Below are 12,193 nucleotides of genomic sequence, written 5' to 3' on the forward strand. Positions count from 1 at the left end.
AATCGCTGGCGCCCGCCTGTTTCGCCCAGAGTGTAAGTCCCCTGAAGGCAGGGACCGTGTCTTCCTTCGGTTTCTGATGTTCTCTCCCAATCACGTGGTGCAGGGCTCCACATCCACAACCAGTGTTCAATAAATACCATCGATTGGCTGCCAGAAACCTGGCTCTCCCCCAGGGTGTAATCCATCAGTCTGGGGTCAAACTCAAAAGTGACATGTGGGGTTCAGTAAGTTTCAAAACTGAATTATCTTCACTTGAAATTATTCTTCTCAAATTACGCAGATTATTAGTTCAGATAATTTCTGGGAGGTCGTCAAAGGACTTATTCCCTTTCCTCCTTCTGCCAGTGCACAGGGAGGGAAGGAGACCTCCTTCTGTCTTCTTCAGATAATGCGTCTGAAATACTCTTAAATGTAGTGAGTCTGATCTGGTCCCTCCAGTGTCAGGGTAGAGATGCTCAAGTAGCCTTAAAACCCAGGTGCAGGGAGGGAGGGAAAGAGAGAGGGACTGTATGTGTGTGTGAGAGAGAGACAAAGAGGGAGAGAGAGAAAGAGAGCTCTTTCCTCCTTTCACCAGTGTACAGAACAAGAATGACCCATTGTACCTTTGCTCCTTCCCGGAGACAGTGCATAGAATTGTGGGGGACCTGGCTGGGGTGATGCAGTGATGATCAGAGCCTCAGCTGGAGGGGAGGAAGGGGAGGAAGAGGGTTAGGAGGAAGAGGAAGAGGAGGGGAGGGAGGAGGCCAGGGAGGAGGAGAAGGGAAGGAGAAGGAGGGGAAAGAGAAGGAGATGGAGGAGGAGAAGGAGGAGGAAGCTGTTTGGTGATTGTTTCAGCCCGCTCCTCTTCAGTGGTGAGGATGGCTTCATCTGGAGCCAGAACCAGCTTCATCTGAATCCCTGCCCCGGCGAGACTCAGGGCAAAGGGCTGGGCTGACTGGAGCCCGCTCCTCTCGACCCAGTGACAGACAGAACCGGGAACCGTGTTCATGATCACGGTTGTCATAGTAGTGGACTGTTAAGCTCGTTACGGGCGGGAACGTATCGACTAATTCTGCTGAATTGTACTCTCCCAAGCGCAAAGGACGGTGCTCTGCCCATAGAAAGCACTCAGTCAATACAATCGATTGATCGATTCACTAGTAGTGGTAGTAGCATTGATGGCGTGCCCACTTGGTGCTGGGCGATGGGCCAGGTACTTGGGAAATACAGAAACAACTGAAATGTTCTTATCCCGGCTCTGCCACTTGCTGACATGTGACCTTGGCAAGACATTTAACTCTTCTGTGCCTCAGTTATCTCATCTGTAAAATGGGGATTAAGACTGTGAGCCCCATGTGGGACAGGGATTGGGTCCACCCTGATTATCTTGTACCTGCTAGAGAAGCAGCGTGACCTAATGGAAAGAACACAGGTCTGAGAGTCAGAAAGACCCGTGTTCTAATCCCGGCTCTACCACTTGTCTGCTGTGTGACCACGGGCAAGTCACTTCACTTCTCTGTGCAGCAGTGAGCTCACCTGTAAAATGGGGATTAAGACTGTGAGCCCCATTCATTCATTCAGTTGTATTTATTGAGTACTTACTGTTTGCAAAGCACTGTGGAACAGGGACTGTGTCCCAATGGATTACCTTTTCTATACCCCAGTGCTTAGTACAGTGACTAGCACATAGTAAGCACTTAACGAATACCATTCTATTTTTTTTAAAAAAAAGATGAGCTAACAAAGCATATGAGGGGAAGAAGCACAGCTTTGGAGGCTCGACTAAGCAAATCATCGCAGATTGAGGAGGCTGCCTGGGGAGGCCAGAACATTCACTATCTGGGGTGTGGCCTTTGAATAGAGCCCAGGCCTGGGAGTCAGGTTATGGGTTCTAATCCTGGTTCTGCCACTTGTATGCTGTGTGACCTTGGGCAAGTCACTTCACTTCTCTGTGCCTCAGTTACCTCATCTGTAAAATGGTGAATAAGACCGTGAGCCCTATACAGAACAGGGATTTTGTTCAACGCGATTTGCTTGTATCCACCCCAGCTCTTAGTACAGTGCCTAGAACATAGTAAGCACTTAACAAGTACTATAATTATTATTAATTCCAAGGTGGCAACAAGCTTCTGAAAAACGTTCCACTAGACTACAAGCTCCTTGAGGGTACGGATCATGTCTGCTAACTCTACGGCCCTCTCTCAAGCGTTTAGTACACTGCTCTCCGCATGTTATTTGATCGACTCTTTGATCGGTTGATGATACTAATAATACTGATAATAACTGTGGTACTTGGATGAGAAGCAGTGTGGCTCAGTGGAAAGAGCCCGGGCTTTGGAGTCAGAGGTCATAGGTTCAAATCCCGGCTCCGCCACTTGTTAGCTGTGCGACTTTGGGCAAGTCACTTAACTCCTCTGTGCCTCAGTTCGCTCACCTGTAAAGTGGGGATAAAGACTGTGAGCCCCCCGTGGGACATGCTGATCACCTTGAAACCTCCCCAGCACTTAGAACAGTGCTTTGCACATAGTAAGCGCTGAATAAATGCTATCATTATTATCTTCTAGACTGTGAGCCCACTGTTGGGTAGGGATTGTCTCTATATGTTGCCAACTTGTACTTCCCAAGCGCTTAGTACAGTGCTCTGTGCACAGTAAGTGCTTAATAAATGCTATCATTATTATCTTCAAGACTGTGAGCCCAATGTCGGGTAGGGACTGTCTCTATATGTTGCCAACTTGTACTTCCCAAGCGCTTAGTACAGTGCTCTGCACACAGTAAGCGCTCAATAAATATGACTGATTGATTGATCATTATTATTATTTGTTTGCTAGGCACTTACCACGTGCCAGGCACCATTCTAAGAGCTGGGGTGGAAACCGGCAAATTGGGTTGGACCCTCTCCCTAGCCCACGTGGGGCTCACAGTCTCCATCCCCATTTTGCAGATGAGGGAAATGAGGCACAGAGGAGTTAAGTGACTCACCCAAGGTCATGCAGCGGACAAATGGCAGCGAAGCTTGTGACTCCCAGGCCTGTGCCCTGACCCTATGCAGCAGACAAATGGCAGCAAACCTTGTGACTCCCAGGCCCCTGCCCTAACCCCATGCAGCAGACGAACGGCAGCAAACCTTGTGACTCCCAGGACCCTGCATTGTTCCTATGCAGCAGACAAAGGGCAGCAAACCTTGTGACTCCCAGGTCCCTGCCCTAACCCATGCAGCAAACGGCAGCAAACCTTGTGACTCCCAGGCCCCTGCCCTAACCCCATGCAGCAGACAAATGGCAGCAAACCTTGTGACTCCCAGGCTCCTGCCCTGTCCCTATGCCATAATGCTTATCTCTCGATGGTTATCGATTGATCTCTGGTACGTATTGAGCGCTCGCTGGCTTTGTGGAGAGCCCCGCACAAAAAGCTTGGGAGGGTACACTCCAACAGAGCTGGTCGATGGGACCCCTGCCCACGAGGAGTTTAGAGGCGGAGTTGGGCATTAAAAACAGATTATTGGATGGGTTTCATCACACCCCACGGACGAACGTTTTCGGTTAATTCCTGCCGATGGCAAAGGAAGAAATCATCTTTAGGAGGCGTGAAGATGGAGCCATCTAGTCTCGGCTTGCTACCGCTTCAGCAGAACCCTTTCATTTTGGCCTCATGCTGGCTTCTGCTTAGTTATTCGGTTTTATGAAGAAAAATTGGATCTCACACCTGCAGTATTGGGGAACATCCAGCTCCTCAATTTTACTCACTTTTGGCGCACTACACATCCGCCATACACCCCCTGGCCTGGAATGCCCCCCCTCCCCACATCTGCCAAGCTAGCTCTCTTCCTCCCTTCAAAGGCCCTACGGAGAGCTCACCTCCTCCAGGAGGCCTTCCCAGACTGAGCCCCCTCCTTCCTCTGCCCCTCCTCCCCCTCTCCATCCCCGCATCTTACCTCCTTCATTTCCCCACAGCACCTGTATAGATGTATATATGTTTCACGTATTTATTACTCTATTTATTTATTTTACTTGTACATATCTATTCTATTTATTTTATTTTGTTAATATGTTTGGTTTTGTTCTCTGTCTCCCCCTATCACACTGTGAGCCCACTGTTGGGTAGGGACTGTCTCTATATATTGCCAACTTGGACTTCCCAAGCACTTAGTACAGTGCTCTGCACACAGTAAACGCTCAGTAAATACGGTTGATTGATTGATTGATTGATTCCCCACAGCACCTGTATAGATGTACATATGTTAGTACATATTTATTGCTATTTATTTTACTTGCACATATCTATTGTATTTATTTTATTTTATTAATATGTTTGGTTTTGTTCTCTGTCACCCCTTTCTAGACTGTGAGCCCACTGCTGGGTAGGGACCATCTCTATGTGTTGCCAACTTGTACTTCCCAAGCGCTTAGTACAGTGCTCTGCACACAGTAAGTGCTTAATAAATGCTATCATTATTATCTTCAAGACTGTGAGCCCACTGCTGGGTAGGGACTGTCTCTATATGTTGCCAACCTGTACTTCCCAAGAGCTTAGTACAGTGCTCTGCACACAGTAAGCGCTCAATAAATACGACTGATTGATTGATCATTATTATTACTTGTTTGCTAGGCACTTACCACGTGCCAGGCACCATTCTAAGAGCAGGGGTGGAAAACGGCAAATTGGGTTGGACCCTCTCCCTATCCCCCGTGGGGCTCACAGTCTCCATCCCCATTTTGCAGATGAGGGAACTGAGGCACAGAGGAGGTAAGTGACTCGCCCAAGGTCATGCAGCAGACAAATGGCAGCGAACCTTGTGACTCCCAGGCCCGTGCCCTGTCCCCATGCAGCAGACAAATGGCAGCAAACCTTGTGACTCCCAGGCCCCTGCCCTGTCCCTATGCAGCAGACAAATGGCAGCAAACCTTGTGACTCCCAGGCCCGTACCCTGTCCCTATGCAGCAGACAAATGGCAGCAAACCTTGTGACTCCCAGGCCCCTGCCCTGTCCCTATGCCATACTGCTTATCTAGCGATGGTTATCGATTGATCTCTGGTACGTACTGAGCGCTCACTGGCTTTGTGGAGAGCCCCGCACAAAACGCTCGGGAGGGTACACTCCAACAGAGCTGGTCGATGGGACCCCTGCCCACGAGGAGTATAGAGGAGGAGTTGGGCATTCAAAACAGATTATTGGTTTCATCACACCCCACAGATGAAAGTTTGAAGTCAATGCCTGCCGATGGCAGAGGAAGAAATCATCTTTAGGAGGCCCACTACACATCCGCCGTACACCCCCTGGCCTGGAATGCCCCCCTTCCCCACATCTGCCAAGCTAGCTCTCTTCCTCCCTTCAAAGGCACTACTGAGAGCTCACCTCCTCCAGGAGGTCTTCCCAGACTGAGCCCCCTCTTTCCTCTCCCCCTCCTCCCCCTCTCCATCCCCCGTCTTACCTCCTTCCCTTCCCCGCAGCACCTGTATAGATGTATATATGTTTGCACGTATTTATTACTCTATTTATTTTACTTGTACATATCTATTCTATTTATTTTATTTTGTTAATATGTTTGTTTTTGTTCTCTGTCTCCCCCTTTTAGACTGTGAGCCCACTGTTGGGTAGGGACTGTTTCTGTATGTTGCCAACTTGTACTTCCCAAGCACTTAGTACAGTGCTCTGCACACAGTAAGTGCTCAATAAATATGGTTGATTGATTGATTGATTGATTCCCCACAGCACCTGTATAGATGTACATATGTTTGTACGTATTTATTACTCTATTTATTTTACTTGCACATATCTATTGTATTTATTTTATTTTGTTAATATGTTTGGTTTTGTTCACTGTCACCCCCTTCTAGACTGTGAGCCCACTGTTGGGTAGGGACCATCTCTATGTATTGCCAACTTGTACTTCCCAAGCGCTTAGTACAGTGCTCTGCACACAGTAAGTGCTTAATAAATGCAATCATTATTATCTTCTAGACTGTGAGCCCACTGTTGGGTAGGGACTGTCTCTATATGTTGCCAACTTGTACTTCCCAAGCTCTTAGTCCAGTGCTCTGCACACAGTAAGCGCTCAATAAATACAATTGATTGATTGATTATTATTATTATTTGTTTGCTAGGCACTTACCACGTGCCAGGCACCATTCTACGAGCTGTGGTGGAAACTGGCAAATTGGGTTGGACCCTCTCCCTACCCCACATGGGGCTCACAGTCTCCATCCCCATTTTGCAGATGAGGGAACTGAGGCACAGAGGAGTTAAGTGACTCGCCCAAGGTCATGCAGCGGACAAATGGCAGAAAACCTTGTGACTCCCAGGCCCGTGCCCTGACCCTATGCAGCAGACAAATGGCAGCAAACCTTGTGACTCCCAGGCCCGTGCCCTAACCCCATGCAGCAGACAAATGGCAGCAAACCTTGTGACTCCCAGGCCCCTACCCTAACCCCATGCAGCAGACAAATGGCAGCAAACCTTGTGACTCCCAGGCCCGTACCTACCTGTCCCTATGCCATACTGCTTATCTATCGATGGTTATCGATAGATCTCTGGTACGTACTGAGCGCTCGCTGGCTTTGTGGAGAGCCCCGCACAAAACGCTCAGGAGGGTACGCTCCAACAGAGTTGGTCGATGTGACTCCTGCCCACAAGGAGTTTAGAGGAGGAGTTGGGTGTTAAAAACAGATTATTGGATCGGTTTCATCACACCCCAGGGACAAACGTTTGAAGTCAATGCCTGCCGATGGCAAAGGAAGAAATCATCTTTAGGAGGCGTGAAGATGGAGCCGTCTAGTCTCGGCTTGCTACTGCTTCAACAGAACCCTTTCATTTTGGCCTCATGCTGGCTTCTGCTTAGTTATTCGGTTTTATGAAGAAAAATTGGATCTCGCACCTGCAGTATTGGGGAACATCCAGCTCCTCAATTTTAATCGCTTTTCGCCCACTACACATCCGCCATACACCCCCTGGCCTGGAATGCCCCCCCCTCCACATCTGCCAAGCTAGCTCTCTTCCTCCCTTCAAAGGCACTACTGAGAGCTCACCTCCTCCAGGAGGCCTTCCCAAAGTGAGCCCCCTCCTTCCTCTCCCCCTCCGCCCCCTCCATCCCCCTGTCTTACCTCCTTCCCTTCCCCACAGCACCTGTATAGATGTATATATATTTGCACATATTTATTACTCTATTTATTTTACTTGTACATATCTATTCTATTTATTTTATTTTGTTAATATGTTTGGTTTTGTTCTCTGTCTCCCCCTTTTAGACTGTGAGCCCACTGTTGGGTAGGGACTGTCTCTGTATGTTGCCAACTTGTACTTCCCAAACACTTAGTACAGTGCTCTGCACACAGTAAGCACTCAATAAATATGGTTGATTGATTGATTGATTGATTCCCCACAGCACCTGTACAGATGTACATATGTTTGTACGTATTTATTACTCTATTTATTTTACTTGAAATATCTATTGTATTTATTTTATTTTGTTAATATGTTTGGTTTTATTCTCTATGACCCCCTTCTAGACTGTGAGCCCACTGTTGGGTAGGGACAGTCCCTATGTGTTGCCAACTTGTACTTCCCAAGCGCTTAGTACAGTGCTCTGCACACAGTAAGTGCTTAATAAATGCTATCATTATTATCTTCTAGACTGTGAGCCCACTGCTGGGTAGTGACTGTCTCTATATGTTGCCAACTTGTACTTCCCAAGCGCTTAGTACAGTGCTCTGCACACAGTAAGCACTCAATAAATACGACTGATTGATTGATCCTTATTATTATTTGTTTGCTAGGCACTTACCACGTGCCAGGCACCATTCTAAGAGCAGGGGTGGAAAACGGCAAATTGGGTTGGACCCTCTCCCTATCCCCCGTGGGGCTCACAGTCTCCATCCCCATTTTGCAGATGAGGGAACTGAGGCACAGAGGAGTTAAGTGACTCGCCCAAGGTCATGCAGCGGACAAATGGCAGCAAACCTTGTGACTCCCAGGCCCGTGCCCTGTCCCCATGCAGCAGACAAATGGCAGCAAACCTTGTGACTCCCAGGCCCGTACCCTGTCCCTATGCAGCAGACAAATGGCAGCAAACCTTGTGACTCCCAGGCCCCTACCCTAACCCTATGCAGCAGACAAACGGCAGCAAACCTTGTGACTCCCAGGCCCCTGCCCTGTCCCTATGCCATACTGCTTATCTATCGATGGTTATCGATTGATCTCTGGTATGTACTGAGCGCTCGCTTGCTTTGTGGAGAGCTCCGCACAAAACGCTCGGGAGGGTACACTACAACAGAGTTGGTCAATAAATATGACTGATTGATTGATTATTATTATTATTTGTTTGCTAGGCACTTACCACGTGCCAGGCACCATTCTAAGAGCTGGGGTGGAAACCGGCAAATTGGGTTGGACCCTCTCCCTAGCCCATGTGGGGCTCACAGTCTCCATCCCCACTTTGCAGATGAGGGAACTGAGGCACAGAGGAGTTAAGTGACTCGCCCAAGGTCATGCAGCGGGCAAATGGCAGCAAACTTTGTGACTCCCAGGCCCCTGTCCTGTCCCCATGTAGCGGACAAATGGCAGCGAAGCTTGTGACTCCAGGCCCCTGCCCTAACCCCATGCAGCAGACAAATGACAGCGAAGCTTGTGACTCCCAGGCCCCTACCCTGTCCCAATGCAACAGACAAATGGCAGCAAACCTTGTGACTCCCAGGCCCGTACCCTGTCCCTATGCCATACTGCGTATCTATCGATGGTTATCAATTGATCACCGGTACGTACTGAGTGCTCGCTGGCTTTGCGGTGAGCCACGCACAAAATGCTCGGGAGGGTACACTACAACAGAGTTGGTCAATAAATATGACTGACTGATTGAATATTATTATTATTTGTTTGCTATGCACGTACCACGTGCCAGGCACCATTCTAAGAGCTGGGGTCGAAAACGGCAAATTGGGTTGGACCCTCTCCCTAGCCCATGTGGGGCTCACAGTCTCCATCCCCATTTTGCAGATGAGGGAACTGAGGCACAGAGGAGTTAAGTGACTCGCCCAAGGTCATGCAGCGGGCTAATGGCAGCGAACCTTGTGACTCCCAGGCCCGTGCCCTGTCCCTATGCAGCAGACAAATGGCAGCAAACCTTGTGACTCCCAGGCCCCTACCCTAACCCCATGCAGCAGACAAATGGCAGCAAACCTTGTGACTCCCAGGTCTGTACCCTGTCCCTATGCCATACTGCTTATCTATCGATGGTTATCGATTGATCACTGGTACGTACTGAGCGCTCGCTGGCTTTGCGGTGAGCCCCGCACAAAACGCTCGGGAGGGTACACTACAGCAGAGTTGGTCAATAAATATGACTGATTGATTGATCATTATTATTATTTGTTTGCTAGGCACTTACCACGTGCCAGGCACCATTCTAAGAGCTGGGGTGGAAACCGGCAAATTGGGTTGGACCCTCTCCCTAAGCCCACGTGGGGCTCACAGTCTCCATCCCCATTTTGCAGATAAGGGAACTGAGGCACAGAGGAGTTAAGTGACTCGCCCAAGGTCATGCAGCGGGCAGATGGCAGCGAACCTTGTGACTCCCAGGCCCGTGCCCTGTCCCTATGCAGCAGACAAATGGCAGCAAACCTTGTGACTCCCAGGCCCCTGCCCTAACCCTATGCAGCAGACAAATGGCAGCAAACCTTGTGACTCCCAGGACCCTGCCCTAATCCCATGCAGCAAATGGCAGCAAACCTTGTGACTCCCAGGCCCCTGCCCTAACCCCATGCAGCAGACAAATGGCAGCAAACCTTGTGAGTCCCAGGCCCCTGCCCTGTCCCTATGCCATACTGCTTAACTATCGATGTTTATCGATTGATCTCTGGTATGTACTGAGCGCTCGCTGGCTTTGTGCAGAGCCCCACACAAAACGCTTGGGAGGGTACACTCCAACAGAGCTGGTCGATGGGACCCCTGCCCATGAGGAGTATAGAGCCTCGAGGAGTTGGGCGTTAAAAACAGATTATTGGATGGGTTTCATTACACCCCACAGACGAACGTTTTCAGTCAATGCCTGCCGATGGCAAAGGAAGAAATCATCTTTAGGAGGCGTGAAGATGGAGCCATCTAGGCTCGGCCTGCTACTGCTTCAGCAGAACCCTTTCATTTTGGCCTCATGCTGGCTTCCGCTTAGTTATTCGGTTTTATGAAGAAAAATTGGATGTCGCACCTGCAGTATTGGGGAACATCCAGCTCCCCAATTTTACTCGCTTTTGGCCCGCTGCACATCCGCCATACACCCCCTGGCCTGGAATGCCCCCCCTCCCCACATCTGCCAAGCTAGCTCTGTTCCTCTCTTCAAAGGCCCTACTGAGAGCTCACCTCCTCCAGGAGGCCTTCCCAGACTGAGCCCCCTCCTTCCTCTCCCCCTCCGCCCCCTCTCCATTACCCCGTCTTACCTCTTTCCCTTCCCCACAGCACCTGTATAGATGTATATATGTTTGCATGTATTTATTACTCTATTTATTTTACTTGTACATTATCTATTCTATTTATTTTATTTTGTTAATATGTTTGGTTTTGTTCTCTGTCTCCCCCTTTTAGACTGTGAGCCCATTGTTGGGTAGGGACTGTCTCTATACGTTGCCAACTTGTACTTCCCAAGCGCTTAGTACAGTGTTCTGCACACAGTAAGCACTCAATAAATACGGTTGATTGATTGATTGATTCCCTACAGCACCTGTATAGATGTACATATGTGTGTACGTATTTATTACTCTATTTATTTATTTTACTTGCACATATCTATTCTATTTATTTTATTTTGTTAATATGTTTGGTTTTGTTCTCTGTCACCCCCTTCTAGACTGTGAGCCCACTGTTGGGTAGGGACCGTCTCTATGTGTTGCCAACCTGTACTTCCCAAGCGCTTAGTACAGTGCTCTGCACACAGTAAGTGCTTAATAAATGCTATCATTATTATTTTCTAGACTGTGAGCCCACTGTTGGGTAGGGACTGTCTCTATATGTTGCCAACCTGTACTTCCCAAGCGCTTAGTACAGTGCTCTGCACACAGTAAGCGCTCAATAAATACGACTGATTGATTGATCATTATTATTACTTGTTTGCTAGGCACTTACCACGTGCCAGGCACCATTCTAAGAGCTGGGGTGGAAACCGACAAATTGGGCTGGACCCTCTCCCTAGCCCACGTGGGGCTCACAGTCTCCATCCCCATGTTGCAGATGAGGGAACTGAGGCACAGAGGAGGTAAGTGACTCGCCCAAGGTCATGCAGCGGACAAATTGCAGCAAACCTTGTGACTCCCAGGCCCCTGCCCTGTCCCTGTGCAGCAGACAAATGGCAGCAAACCTTGTGACTTCCAGACCCGTGCCCTAACCCTATGCCACACTGTTTATCTATCGATGGTTATCGATTGATCTCTGGTACATACTGAGCGCTCACTGGCTTTGCGGAGAGCCCCGCACAAAACGCTCATGAGGGTACACTCCAACAGAGCTGGTCGATGGGACCCCTGCCCATGAGGAGTTTAGAGGAGGAGGAGTTGGGCGTTAAAACAGATTATTGGATGGGTTTCATCACACCCCACAGATGAACGTTTCAGTCAATGCCTGCCTATGACAAAGGAAGAAATCATCTTTAGGAGGCGTGAAGATGGAGCCATCTGGTCTCGGCTTGCTACCGCTTCGGCAGAAAGCTTTCATTTTGGCCTCATGATGGCTTCTGCTTAGTTACTCGGTTTTATGAAGAAAAATTGGATCTCACACCTGCAGTATTGGGGAACATCCAGCTCCTCAATTTTACTCGTTTTTGGCCCGCTGCACCTCCGCCATACACCCCATGGCCTGGAATGCCCCCCCTCCCCACATCTGCCAAGCTAGCTCTCTTCCTCCCTTCAAGGCCCTACTGAGAGCTCACCTCCTCCAGGAGGCCTTCCCAGACTGAGCCCCCTCCTTCCTCTCCCTCTCCTCCCCCCTCCATCTCCCCCGCCTTACCTCCTTTCCTTCCCCACAGCACCTGTATAGATGTATATATGTTTGTACGTATTTATTACTCTATTTATTTTACTTGTACATATCTATTCTATTTATTTTATTTTGTTAACATGTTTTGTTTTGTTCTCTGTCACCCCCTTCTAGACTGTAAGCCCACTGTTGGGTAGGGACTGTCTCTATATGTTGCCAACTTGTACTTCCCAAGCGCTTAGTACAGTGCTCTGCACACAGT

The sequence above is a fragment of the Tachyglossus aculeatus genome, chromosome 6 (genome assembly GCF_015852505.1).
Source record: "Tachyglossus aculeatus isolate mTacAcu1 chromosome 6, mTacAcu1.pri, whole genome shotgun sequence".
In the NCBI taxonomy this organism is placed as follows: Eukaryota; Metazoa; Chordata; class Mammalia; order Monotremata; family Tachyglossidae; genus Tachyglossus; species Tachyglossus aculeatus.